Raw genomic sequence first — 15,026 nt, forward strand, 5'->3', positions numbered from 1 at the left:
ACAGCTCTCAAAACCAGATCTTTAAATAGGCTTAATGGTACCTGTTCTCACAAGGTTATTGAAAGACATATTTCATTTATTTCCATGATAATTCAAAAATAATGTTTTTGTTTCTTTTTTAAATCTTTTTTTATTTTATCTTATTTGTTATTGGATAGAGTCAGAAAGAAATTGAGAGGGGAGGGGGTGATAGAGAGAGAAAGAGACAGAGAGACAATCTGCAGCCCTGCTTCATTGCTTGTGAAGTTCCCTCCTTCAGGTGGGCATCAGGGACTTGAAGCTGAGTCCTCGCTCACTGTAATGTCTGGCTCACTGTCTGGTTCCTAAGAACTTGGTTATTAATAAAGAAAATTAACTACTTTTGCTTGCATGAAGATTTCAGTTTATTTTTCTTTAATTTTATTTATTTTTTACCTTTTGTTGCCTTTGTTTTTTTAAAAAATATTTATTTATTTTTAAAAATATTCATTTATTTATTCCCTTTTTGTTGCCCTTGTTGTTTTATTGTTGTAATTATTATTGTTGATGTTATTGATGTCGTTGTTGTTGGACAGGACAGAGAGAAATGGAGAGAGGAGGGGAAGACAGGGAGGGGGAGAGAAAGACAGACACCTGCAGACCTGCTTCACCGCCTGTGAAGTGACTCCCCTGCAGGTGGGGAGCCGGGGCTCGAACCCGGATCCTTACCTGGGTCCTTGCGCTTGGCGCCACATGCACTTAACCCACTGTGTTACTGCCCTACTCCCGTGAGTTTTTATGTAAGGTGAGAGAGAGAGAGAGGAGAGAGAGAGGAGGAGGGAGGGAGAGAGAGACAGAGAGAGAGAGCCAGAGCCAGAGCCAGACAGAGAGAGGAGAAACACCTATAGCGCTTCTCTAGGTCTTGTGAAGTTCCCCATGTCAGTGTGGGGACCAGGGACTTGAACCTAGCTCCTGGTGCACGGTAATATGTGCACTCTACGGGGTGAGCCACTTGATCCCAGGAAGCCCAGTTATTAAACTACAGTTGTGTTTCTGGTTGCCATTGGTTGGAGGGCTTTGATGCTGTAAATGGAACATTTAAAACAGTTTTGCTTATGACTGCAGAGGTCACTGAAGAGTAGAGCATGGGCTTTACATGATTGTGGTTCCTAGTTTGATCCTTGCAGTTGCTCTGGCATCTCTCATCTCATCTATCTGATTTTTATTTTCTTAATTTACTTATAAAATAAAAATATCAACAATACCATAGGATAAGAGGGATATAATTCCACACAATTTTATTATTAATATTTTTTAAATTTTTATTTATTTATTCTTTTTGTTGCCCTTTTTTTATTGTTGTAGTTATTATTGATGTCATTGTTGTTGGATAGGACAGAGAGAAATGGAGAGAGGAGGGGAAGACAGAGAGGGGGAGAGAAAGACAGACACCTACAGACCTGCTTCACCGCCTGTGAAGTGACTCCCCTGCAGGTGGGGAGCCGGGGGCTCGAACCGGGATCCTTCTGCTGGTCCTTGTGCTTAGCGCCACTTGCGCTTAACCCTCTGCGCTACCGCCCGACACCGTATTATTATTATTATTTTTAATATTTATGTATTTATTCCCTTTTGTTGACCTTGTTGCTTTATTGTTGTAGTTATTATTGTTGGTGTTATTGATATTGTTAGGACAGAGAGAAATGGAGAGAGGAGGGGAAGACAGAGGGGGAAGAAAAAGACAGACACCTGCAGACCTGCTTCACCACCTGTGAAGTGACGCCCCTGCAGGTGGGGAGCCGGGGGCTCGAACCGGGATCCTTACACTAGTCCTTGTGCTTTGCGCCACCTGCGCTTAACCCGCTGCGCTACCGCCCAACTCCCCACACAATTTTATTTTTATGTATTTATTTTTTGAGGATATAGGACAGTTCCCTGAACCATTTTTTAAAAATTCAGCTAGAGAGACACAGAAAGAGGCAGAGTTAAAGGCAGAGATAAAAAAGAGGCAGAGCTTTTTCTGGTGCCGTAGCACCTTCCCATATGGTGCTGGGTTTTGAATCTGGATTGAGTGCATGACAAGGGACATAACCTACCCGGTGAACTATGTCTCCAGTTCAAATAAATAAAAATTTAAAATAGTTTTTCATGAATAGTTTTTCATTCAGCCGAAAGATACGTTAGTATATTCTGCACAGTTTTCTGGGAGCTCCCAGTATAGAATTACAGTTATAATGACTGATGAAATACAGTGATGGTGTTGATTTTCGGTGACATGTTACAGAAGAATTATAAAAGAGGAGATAAAAGGGAATTTTATGAAAGACGTTTGTACTGTGATCTAGCTCAGGCCTTCCAAAGAAAAATCAACGTTAGTATTTCTACTCTATTAATTAAGGGCTACCCCCCCCCCCCCCGGAAATGTAAAGGCTATAGTATCTTTACATTTGGATTAAGACCTGAAGGTGGCAGTAAATTCCTACAAGACTTAGATGCTTAGTTTAGAAAGTGTGTTTTTTTCCTTCTAATTATTCAAATTGCTGTCGAGAGTTTCAGTTGCATTTAATAGTGCTTTGTACTGATTGAAGCATATTCATGAAGAAGATAAAGTTCTAAGCAAGGACTAGATTGTTACTGTATAATAACTGCAAAGAATTCCCCATGTAAAAGGTTCAGAAACATTGCAACTGATTATATGCTTTGTATTTACTACAGAAACAGGTGATGTAATTAAACAAAAGCAAACACTCTAACTTCCAATACAGATCAAAGGGCTCTAAAGGGATGTATCTAGAAACAGTTTTATATTTGCCTGATGAGCCCCCTGCTTCCCCAGTTTTATGTTCAATATGTGTGTTAGCCAAAGATCTATTTATAATCAATAAAGTTTCTATGTCCCAAGATTAAGGACTCTATGGGAAAGGGAGGCTTTCAGGTCCTGCATGATGGTGGAAGATGACCTAGGGTTGGGTGTTTTGCAGAAAATTGAGAAATTTTACACATATATCAACAACCGTATTTACTGTAAGTCATTAATCCTCCCCAATTAAAATGGTAATAAAAAAAGAATTTCTAGGTTACTATTAATCAGAATAGAACTGGTGGGGGGATCCCGGTTTGAGCCCCCGGCTCCCCACCTGCAAGGGGGGGGTTGCTTCACAGGCGGTGAAGCAGGTCTGCAGGTGTCTGTGTCCCCCCCCCCCCCCCCCCCCCCCCCCCCCCCGTCTTTCCCTCCTCTCTCCATTTCTCTCTGTCCTATCTAGTAACAACGACATCAGTAACAACAACAGTAAAACAACAAGGGTAACAAAAGGGAATAAATAAATATTAAAAAAAGAACTGGTAATTTAATATAGCAATTTTACAATTAGCAAATTAGTAAACATTGATTCGTTTTTAAATTTTTTTTTTAGATTTATTTTCTGGTGTTTATTTCTTATTTATTCCTTTTTGTTGCCCTTGTTTTTTTATTGTTGTTACTGATGCCATTGTTGTTGAATAGGACAGAGAGAAATGGAGAGAGGAGGGGAAGACAGAGAGGGGGAGAGAAAGACAGACACCTGCACACCTGCTTCACCGCCTGTGAAGCGACTCCCCTGCAGGTGGGGAGCTGGGGTCTCAAACCAGGATCCTTATGCCGGTCCTTGCACTTTGCGCCACGTGTGCTTAACCCGCCGCGCTATCTCCCATGATTTTTTTTTTTTTAAGAAAGTGTTTGTGGGAGTCGGGCTGTAGCGCAGCGGGTTAAGCGCAGGTGGCGCAAAGCACAAGGACCGGCATAAGGATCCCGGTTCGAACCCCGGCTCCCCACCTGCAGGGGAGTCGCTTCACAGGTGGTGAAGCAGGTCTGCAGGTGTCTATCTTTCTCTCCTCCTCTCTGTCTTCCCCTCCTCTCTCCATTTCTCTCTGTCCTATCCAACAACGACAACAACAATAATAACTACAACAATAAAACAACAAGGGCAACAAAAGGGAATAAATAAAATAAAATAAATATTTAAAAAAAAAAAGAAAGTGTTTGTTTCTGTTGTATTTTACTAGAGATTTTGATCTAAAGTCTGCTTCTTCTCTCTAAAAAAAAAAAGGCTTATTTTCGGGGGCTGGGCTGTAGTGCAGCGGGTTAAGCGCACATGGAGTGAAGCGCAAGGATCGTGGTTGGAGCCCCCGGCTCCCCACCTGGGGGGGGGTCTCTTTGCAAGCGGTAAAGCAGGTCTGCCGCGTCTATCTTTCTCTCTCCCTCTCTGTTTTACCATCCTCCCTTGATTTCTCTCTGTCCTATACAACAGCAATAACAATAATAACAAGGGCATCAAAGGGGGAAAAATGACCTCCAGGAGCAGTGCAGGAATGAGCCCCAGAGATAACCCTGGAGAAAAAAAAAAGGCTTATTTTCTCTGTTAATAAAAAAGAGTGAGAAAAAGAGTCATCAAGCCATCATCAGAACACCAGTAACGGACATGTGGTGCTGGGGGGTCAGATCTGGACCTCATACTCACGAGTCCAGGGCTTCATCCATTGTAGCTCCCCCTCACCATGGTTTCTTCTGCTAGTTTCTAGCTCATTCTGCTTCAAAATATATATATATATATATATTTGTTTGTTACCGGGTACAGACAGAAATTGAAGGGGGAAAGGAGATAGAGTGAGAAAGAGACAGAGAGACACCTGCAGCCCTGCGTCACCACTCACCACTCGTAGGTGGGGACCAGGGGTTTGAACCTGCATCATTGCGCACTGGATTGAGTGCACTTACAAACAAACTCGATTCGAGTTAGTTCCTTACCTTGGATGTACGTCCATCATCTCTAGTTCATAGGTTATATCCAAAGTTATAGTAAGGTTTTAATGACCTTAGTACATAGACACAAGATTGTTAACAGTTATGAAAATTTGGAATCTTAGGCTTTCTGTACTCTCTCTAGTTGAAATAGGTAGGTATTATGTTTAGTACTGTATAAGTGCGTAAAACAAAGTATGTAGATAATGTGTGAAATATTGATGCTGATTTTTTCTTTTTATATTTTAATTGGAGGTTAGTGATTACGATAGTGCAGGACTAATTGGCAGTCTAGAAGTTGTTGATCTGGGGATCTGAATTTTTAAGATTTTATTTTGTCCTTCTATTTATTTGTCACCAGGGTTGTTGCAGGTGCTCAGTGCCTATAAGACAAATCTACCACACCTGGTGGCCATCCCCCACTCCTTCTTTCATTTTCTTTTTGATAGAGACAGAGAGAAATTGAGATGGAGAGAAAAAGAGAGACACCAGCAGCACTGCTTCACTACTTCTGAAGCTCCCCCTACTGCAGGTGGGGACGGAAGCTTGAATCTGTTACTTTAAAATTTTTCTTTTCTTTTTTTTTTTTGCCACCAGGTTATAGCTGATACTCAGTGCATGCACCATGAAGCCACTGCTCCATGTAGCCACTCCCATTTTTTTCTTTCTCTTTTATTTGACAGGAGAGAAATTGAGAGGGAATGGGGGATAGAGAGGAAGAGTGACACCTGCAGGCCTGCTGCTTCACTCCTTGTGAAACATCCCCCTGCAGGTCTGCAGGTGGGGAGCGGTGGCTTGAACCCTGGTCCTGGTGCTTGGTGATGTGTGAACTTAACTGGGTTCACCACCTCCTGTCACCACCCTCCTTTTTTTTTTTTTTTTTTTTACCAGAGCACTGCTCAGCTCTGGTTTATGGTGGCGCCACTGGGGATTGAACCTGGGGCTTCAAAGCCTTACGCGTTAGAGTCTGTTTGCATAACCATTATGCTTTCTCCCTTGCCCTTTTATGCAGTTTTTGTTGTTGTTATTATTGAAGTGCTGGGGATCAAACACAGGATCTCATAATACATTATGTATGTTTTATCACTGGACTATCTCCCCAACCTAAACTTTTTATTTGTGGAGCTTGGGTCTTATGCATGAGCAATTTCCCTGTCTCAGAATACTTTTTCACTGGGGAGGAAGAAGAGAGAGGGATACAGGGATACAGATTAGCACCAGAGTTTCTTCTGGTGTTATAGTACCTCCCATATAGTGCTAGGGTTTGAGTCTGGGGTATGTACTTGAAAAGTCACAAACCTAACCCATTGAAATATCTCTCCAGTCCTTAACTTTGTTTTAAACCTAATGGTCATACTATAGTAACAAGATATTCAATTAGAGTAAATTCAAGCTTTGTTTTAATTGTTCCATATAATTTTTTAACTTTTTTTTTTTTTTGCTATATAAACAGTTGACATTTACTTATCACAGTTCTGAAGATTGGGAGGCCACTCTCTGGGGTCTTTTCATGACATAGTCACCTCCAAAGACATCACTCTAAATACCATAGCACTGCAGGAATGGGCTAGGCTTCCAATATGGCAGTTCTGGGGAGACATAAACATTCAGTTCATAGTAGGGGTTGAAACTGGAGACAGAAGAAGGTGGAGCTTGATTTTAATTATTGTAGTTACACATAGCCTGAACTGCATTTTAATTATTGTAGTTACACATAGCCTGAACTGCATTTTAATTATTGTAGTTACACATAGCCTGAACTGCATTTTAATTATTGTAGTTACACATAGCTTGAACTGCATTTGCCTTTGACATTAGGCATGTTTCCTAACCTCTTCTTCTTTCCTCTCCTCTTCTCTCCCCTCCTCTCCTCTCCTCTCCCCTCCCCTCCCCTCCCCTCCCTTCCCCTCCTTTCCTCCCCTCCCCTCCCCTCCCCTTTTTCTCTTTTCTTTTCTTTTTTCCATTAGTGATTTAGTAATGATTGACAAGATTGTGGGATAAGAGGGGTACAGTTCCCACTACCAGAGTTCCTATCCCCTCCCCTCATTTGGAATGTTTCCATATTCTTTTATTATTATTATCTTTATTTATTTACTGGATAGAGACAGCCAGAAATCAAGAGGGAAAGGAGGGATAGAGAGAAAGAGAGACAGAGAGTTGTGAAGTTTCCCTATTCTTTAGTCCGCTGGGAATATGGACCAAAGATCTTTAAAAAAATTTTAAAAAATATTTATTTATTGCCTTTTGTTGCCCTTGTTTTATTGTTGTAGTTATTATTATTGTTATTGATGTTGTTGTTGGATAGGACAAAGAGAAATGGAGAGAGGAGAGGAAAACAGAGGGGGAGAGAAAGATAGACACCTGCAGACCTGCTTCACTGCTTGTGAAGCGACTCCCCTGCAGGTGGGGAGCCGGGGGCTTGAATGGGGATTCTTATGCTATGGACCAAAGATCTTTATGGTGGAAGGTTTCACTTCTGTAATTGCTTCTCTGTTGGACATGAGCATTTTTACTCTTATTTTTGATCATATAATTTAGGCCACGAAAATGTTTACAATGTCTATAAGTAGTCTTATTTATTGGCATTGGGACTTTACTGCTCCAGGTTGACCCTTTGAGATAGAAAGGGAGAGATGGAGAGAGAGAGAGAGAATGAGAGAGAGAGAAACATACATGCACACATACACACACACACAACACCTAAGCTTTTTCCTCGTGCTGGGGACATGAACCTGTGTTGCAGGCATGGTAAAAGCAAGCACCTTCAAATGAGCTGTCTTGCTGGCCATAGGTTTGTTTCTGACCATTAGAAAATGTAATGTGCAGGCATGTGGCATATATTTATTCCTGAATTATTAACAACTGTTTGCAATAACATTTTTCCTGTTATTTTAAAAGAGGGTTTGTTTATTAATGAAAATGAGCAAAGGAGAGAGAGTAAGTGAGCCAGAACATCCCTTTGGTGCATGTGTTTGTAGGGATTGAACTCAGGACCTTAGGCTTGAGGATCCCAACACTTAGCCCCAGATTGCTGACCATGCTATTTTTAATGTAAATCATTCTTAATAGTTATAATAGACCAGACCATTTTCTTTTCAAATTGTGTTTAGATTTGTTTGTAACGCTTAAATATTTGTAGGAAAAAAAGAATTTTTAACTGTAGATTCTGTACTATTTAGAGATATTTTAACTTGAGGTGTTTGGATTCCATCATTCAGTTGGAGAATAGACATGAAAATGCAGACCTGACTCCGTATGTGTCACCTGCTTAAGTTTAATATGTACCAGTGAAGTCTACATTATTTTGGTAAATTCTGATGAGTGGTAGTTAAAACCGACCGCCAGCAGGGGACACTTTGGCGTTATATGTTGGAATTCCAAGACACTAGTGACTTTGAGTCTAGGTTATTTGTTCAAATTGTTTCCTAAGATGAGTAAAGCCATTTGTGCCATTTTTTTTTTTATTCCCTCTGATTTTTGTTTTGTTGGTCTCAGTTTATGAACTCCGAGATGATTTAGCAAGGAATAAAAAGGTCATCTCTTTCTCTCCCCGTTCTGTCTCCCTCCCCCTTCTTCTCGATTTCTGACTGCCTCTATCAAATAAATAAAGATAATAATAAAAGTTTCAAAGATGGGAGTCCGGCGGTAGCGCAGCAGGTTAAGCGCACGTGGCACAAAGCGCAAGGCCCGGCGTGCCTCCCCCCACCCCCCTTTCCCACCTCCAGGGGAGTCGCTTCACAGGCGGTGAAACAAGTCTGCAGGTGTCTTTCTCTCCTCCTCTCTGTCTTCCCCTCATCTCTCCATTTCTCTCTGTCCTATCCAATGACAGCAACAACAACAATAATAACCACAACAGTGATAAAACAACAAGGGCAACAAAAGGGGAAAAAATGGTCTCCAGGAACAGTGGATTCGTGGTGCAGGCACTGAGCCCCGGCTATAACCCTGGAGGCAAAAAAAAAAAAAAGTTTCAAAGACATATGGAAATATTTTACCTTACATTACAAACTTGCTTTGCCAAAATTCATTTTATAGCTATACAGCTAATACCTACTCAACTCTCAGCCTCTTTTTTTCCTTTTTTTTTTTTTAAACTTAAAATATCCACAGGGTTTCTTTAGTTAAAAAATAAGGAGTTGGCCAAAGTCCAACCAATATTAGCTTTAGGGGGGTGAGTTGGAACAATGAATTTATTTGAGAATACTTACTGCCTTTTGATGAAATTCTTGAGACCATTGTGATTTTAGAAGTGATTATATAAAAACACTCTGCTTTTTCAGTAGAAAGGATCTTAAAAACCCAATAGAAATCTGTAATCCTGATAGAATATAGAATGCAGTTGGGTTAATAGATAGCTTAATTAAAGCATTATGTTTGAAGTAAATTTATTAGTCCAGATTAAAATCAAATAGACTATGTCCTTCAGTAGCAGTACTTACAGGAACACTTATTCTGTAGCTTAACTTTATTGTATTTTTTCTTTTTTTTGAGTTAAGAATCAGAAAAATAATTGATAATAATTTGAAAATTTGTTGACAATGCCTGTAGTTAACTAGGGAGTGAACACTCTACTTTTCAATAAAGATGCTTAGTATAAATAAGCCAACTATGCATTGGTAAACTTTCTTCCTCCTTTTTTTTTTTTCCTCCAGGGTTATTGCTGGGCTCGGTGCCCGCACCATGAATCCACCGCTCCTGGAGGCCGTTCCCCCCTCCCCTTTTTGTTGCCCTTGTTGCTGTAGCCTCGCTGTGGTCATTATTATTGCCATTGTTGATGTTGTTCGTTGTTGGATAGGACAGAGAGAAATGGAGAGAGGAGGGGAAGACAGAGATGGGGAGAGAAAGACAGACACCTGCAGACCTGCTTCACCGCCTGTGAAGCGACTCCCCTGCAGGTGGGGAGCCGGGGATCGGGGATCCTTAGGCCGGTCCCTGAGCTTTGCGCCACATGCACTTAACCCACTGAGCCACCGCCCGACCCTCTTTTTTTGATTTTTGTTATTTTATAGATAGAGACAAAGGAGGGAGAGAGAGAGAGAGACCGAGACCGCGACCACAACACTGACGTTTTCTCCAATGAAGCCATTTCTTCAGATTTGAATCTAGGTTGTGCACATCACGAAGCAATACACTATCCAAGTGAGCTATTTCACTGGTCTTCTCCCTCCTTTTCTAAGCTACTGCTTTTTCCTCTTAACGCCATAACATTTTAAACATTGCATTTTTTTTTCCTCCTCAGTGCCTGCACCACAAACCCACTGCTCCTGGAGACCATTTTCCCCCTTTTGTTGCCCTTGTTGTTTTATCATTGTTGTGGTTTTTATCGTTGTTGTTGTTGCTGTCATTGGACAGGACAGAGAGAAATGGAGAGAAGAGGGGAGACAGAGAGGGGGAGAGAAAGACAGACACCTGCAGACCTGCTTCACTGCCTGTGAAACGACTCCCCTGCAGGTGGGTCGCACGGGAGCCGGGGGCTCGAACTGGTATCCTTATGCTGGTCCTTGTGCTTCGTGCTACCTGTGCTTAACCCACTGTGCTAAGGCCCAACTCCCGCTTGTTTTTTTTTTTTTTTTTCTTTTAACAAGAGCATGGCTCAACTCTGGCTTACGGTGGTGATGGGGATTGAACTTGGGACCTCAGAGCCTCAGACATGAAAGCCATTTGCATAATCATTATGTTGTCTCCCCAGCCCCCAAACTGCATTTTTTTTAAAAAAGTCATTTATTTATTATTGGATAGAGACAGAGAGAAATTGAGAAGGGAGAAGAGGTAGAAAGGGAGAGAGATAGACAAGACGCTTGCAGCCCTGCTTCACCACTGGAGAAGCTTCCCCCGTGCAGGTGGGGACCAGAGGCTTGAACCTGGGTCCTTGCTCACTGTAATGTGTGCGCTTAACCAGGTGTGCCACTTCCTGTCCCCCAAACTGCATTTTTTGTTATAATTTTTTAAATTATTTATTTTCCCTTTTGTTGCCTTTGTTGTTTTATTGTTGTAGTTATAATTGTTGTTATCGTTCGTTGTTGGATAGGACAGAGAGAAATGGAGAGAGGAGGGGAAGACAGAGAGGGGGAGAGAAAATAGACACCTGGAGACCTGTTCACTGCCTGTGAAGTGACTCCCCTGCAAATAGGGAGCCGGGGGCTCAAACTCTGATCCTTACACAGGTCCTTGAGCTTTGCGCCATGTGGCTTTACCCACTGCGCTACTGTCTAACTCCCCAAACTGCATTTTTTATTAGTGACTTTTCTAAGGAAAACATGGGATGGTTAAAGTGTGTAAATATACTATATATAAAAGCCAGTGATAAAAAGGAAATATTTAGGGGTCGGGTACATGGTGCAAAGCTCAAGGACAGACTAAGTATCAAGGTTTGAGCCCCTGGTTCCCCACCTGCAAAGAGTCACTTCAAAAGTAGTGAAACAGGTCTGCAGGTGTCTATCTTTCTCTCCCTGCCTTTACCTTCCACTCTTGTCTCTGTTTCTCTCTGTCCTATCCAACAACAACGACATCAATAACAACAAGAATAATAGCCACAGCCAATGATGAAAAACAACAAGGTCAACAAAAGGGAAAAAATGGCAGTGGATTTGTGGTGCAGGCACCAAGCCCCAGCAATAACTCTAAAGGCAAAAAAAAAAAAAAAAGAAATATTTATTTTTTTATCATTTTATTGGGGTGTTAATGGTTTACAGTACAGTTGGTGGCACACGGGTATAATTTTTTATCTTGCCATGATAGGTAATTGCAAAATGCTCTCATCCCCATCTTGGGTCTTTTTCCACCATCATGAAAAATTGTACTCATGTGGCCCTCAAGGCCCCCTACCCCCCAGCTCTCTCTTCCCTCCTTCCCCAGAGTCCTTTGCTTTGGTGCAATACACCAAACCAGTTCAAATTTTATTTTGTGTTTCCCCTTTCTATTCTTGTTTTTTAAATTCTGTCTATGAGTGAGATCATCCCATATTTTTCCTTTTCTTTCTGGCTTATCTTACTTAACACGATGCCTTCAATCTCCATCCATGATGAACTGAAGAAAGTGAATTCATCTTTCTTAATAGTTGAGTAGTATTCCATTGCATATATGTACCACAGCTTTCTTTCTTTCTTTCTTTCTTTCTTTCTTTCTTTCTTTCTTTCTTTCTTTCTTTCTTTCCTCCAGGGTTATTTATTGTTGGGGCTCATGCCTGCACTACAAATCCACTGCTCCTCAGGCTATTTTTATTTTTCCCTTTTGTTGCCCTGGTTGTTTTATCCTTATTGTGGTTATTGTTATTGATGTCATTGTTGTTGGATAGAACAGAGAGAAATGGAGAGAGGAGGGAAAGACAGAGGGGGGGAGAGAAAGATAGACACCTGCAAACCTGCTTCAGCGCTTGTGAAGCGACACCCCCCTGTAGGTGGGGAGCCGCTGGTTAGAACCGGGTTCCTTATGCCGGTTCTTGACCTCCTGCACTTAACCCACTGCTACCGCTGGGCTCTCTAGCACAGCTTTCTTATCCACTCATCTGTTGTTGGGCACCTGGGTTGCTTCCAAGTTTGGGCTATTACAAATTGTGCTGATGAACATAGGTGTATATAGATCTCTTAGGATGAGTGTGTTTGTTTTTTGGGATATCACCAGGATGGGAACTGCCAAGTCATAGGGTAGGTCCATTTCTAGGATTCAGAGAGTTCTCCAGATTGCTCTCCACTGGGGTGGGACCAATTGACATTCCCACCAGTAGGGCAGGAGGGTTCCTTTACCCCCACAGCATCTCCAACATTTTTGTTACTGTCTTTTCTGATGTAGGACATTTTTGTAGGCGTGAAGTTGTTTTTATTTGCATTTCTCTGATAATCAGAGACTTTGAGCATTGGAAAAAAAAAACAGATACACACAAGAGGAATAGAAGTGAGAGCACAGAAATAAGTCCCCACACCTATGGACACCTAATTAATTTTTAATTTATTTTTTAAATAGCAATTTAATATTGATTTACGAAATTATAAATCAACAGGGGTATAATTCCACACTGTTCTCACCACCAGAGTTCTGTGACCCCATTCCTTACTTTGGAGCATGCAATAGATCTTCCATGGTCACAGCTGTGGGTCTACTATTATTTCTATAACAATCTCTCTCTGTCTATATATTTTTTTTACAGATTTTTTTCATGGTTATCTTTTCTCTCCCTTTCTAAGTCATACCTACACTTATTGCTACCTCTCAGTGTCTTTTTTTTCCATTCCCCCTTCTCTGGGTCTCCCCTTTTCTACGTCCTACCTACACTTATTGCTACCTCTCAGTGTCTTTTTTTTCCATTCCCCCTTCTCTGGGTCTCCCCTTTTCTACGTCCTACCTACACTTATTGCTACCTCTCAGTGTCTTTTTTTCCTTTTCCCCTTCTCTGGGTCTTGATGATATTGGGGTTCAGAGAACTGTAGTCATCTTCCTCTCACTTTTTTCTCCCTTTGGGAGTCTGGACCAAAATTCTTTATAGCGTGCAGAAAGTGAGATTTCTGGCTTTTGTAAGTGCTTCTCCACTGGACATGGATGTTGGCAGGTAAGTCCATACTCCCAGTCTGTTTCTCTCTCTCCCTCTAGGGGATAGGATTCTGGAGAGGAGCAGTCCCAGGACACATTGGCAAGGTCGTCTGCCTGGGAAAGTTAGGATGGAATCATAGTAGCATTTACAACTTGTTGACTGAAAGGCAGTAAGATCTGAGGCAGGACAAAATGTTTAAGTGGTCTCCTGGTGTTGCAGTGGATAAAGCATTAGACTCTCAAGTATGAGGTCTCGAGTTCAATCCCTGGCAGCACATGTATCAGAGTGATGTCTATGTCTGGTTCTTTCTCTTTCTCTTCCTACCTTTCTCATAATACATAAAATCTTTTTAAAATGTTTAATAAAAAGGAACCAGAAAGTAGAAATAGAGCAGATGAGAATGGGGACTTCAAGGTGGGAAGAAGTTAGGAAGTCTATTTTAGGTATGTTCCTAGGGGCCTATGACTTTAGTAATTTCTGCTTGAGCTTGATAGTTAATATGCAGATGGACTAGAAATATTGTCTGGGAAGATGGTGTCAGAGTTGAGAATAAGGCGAGAATGTTGGATTAAGGCAGAGAGTAGCTTCCAAACTTGAAGAACATATATAGATACAATTAACTGTTAACCCCATCGATGTGACCCAGGGCCCATATATATTCATATTTTGCATAGGAGCCTATGTAACCTCTGAGTCCCTATCAGTCTAACTTTGCAGTCCATGGTCACAGTTGGGATCATTCTAGACTATACTCATTTCAGGACAAGTCTTCCTGGAGTGGCAGAGTAAGATGACCCAACTTTCCTTCAGAGAGGTGGGCAGTCCCTACCATTGCTGCTTTATAGTGAGGGGAAGGTCCTGGAGAGGCTCCATCATAAGAGGGCTTATGATGACATTTTTTTTTTTTTAACTAGAGCACTGCTCAGTTCTGGCTTATGGTGTAGAGGACTGAACCTGGGACTTTGGAGCTCTAGGCATGAGAGTCTCTTTGCATAACCATTATGCTGCTATCTACCCCCACCCTTGATGATGTTCCTAATGACCAATGATGGTGGAGCGAGGGATCTATTAGAGGTATAGGCCTATCATTATTTATGTGGGAATCCAAGGATTAGCAATACCACCTTTATGCATTTATCCAAAGGACATGAAAATACTCATGCAAAGTAACAACATATGCACCCCAATGTTCATAGCTGCATTGTTCACAATTAGAGGTCCAGGTAGCTGCATTGTGAATATATCATACATTGTGACCAGTGAAGTTTATCATAGGGTATAAGATTAACTAAACATTTGAATAGCAATAAATAAAGCCAGCATACTAATAATTTAAAAAGAAAAAAAACTCTATGTTCATTTCATCAGCTACAGCATTGGACAAAATCCCATATTTATTCCTAATGAGATCTCTCAACAAACCAGGGATATAGGGAGTCGGGCAGTAGTGCAGCGGGTTAAGCGCACGTGGTGCAAAGTGCAAGGACCAGCGGAAGGATCCCGGTTCGAGTCCCCGGCTCTTCACCTACAAGGGGGGGGGGCGCTTCACAGGTTGTGAAGCAGGTCTGCAGGTGTCTTTCTCTCCCCCTCTGTCTTCCCCTCCTCTCTTCATTTCTCTTTGTCCTATCCAACAACGATGACACCAATAACAACAATAATAACTACAACAGTAAAACAACAAGGACAACAAAAGGGAATAAATAAATATATATAAAAAAAACCCAGGGATATAAAACAAGTTTCTCAACCTGATAGAGCATCTATGAAAAA

This window comes from Erinaceus europaeus, chromosome 16 (genome assembly GCF_950295315.1).
Source record: "Erinaceus europaeus chromosome 16, mEriEur2.1, whole genome shotgun sequence".
Taxonomy (NCBI): Eukaryota; Metazoa; Chordata; class Mammalia; order Eulipotyphla; family Erinaceidae; genus Erinaceus; species Erinaceus europaeus.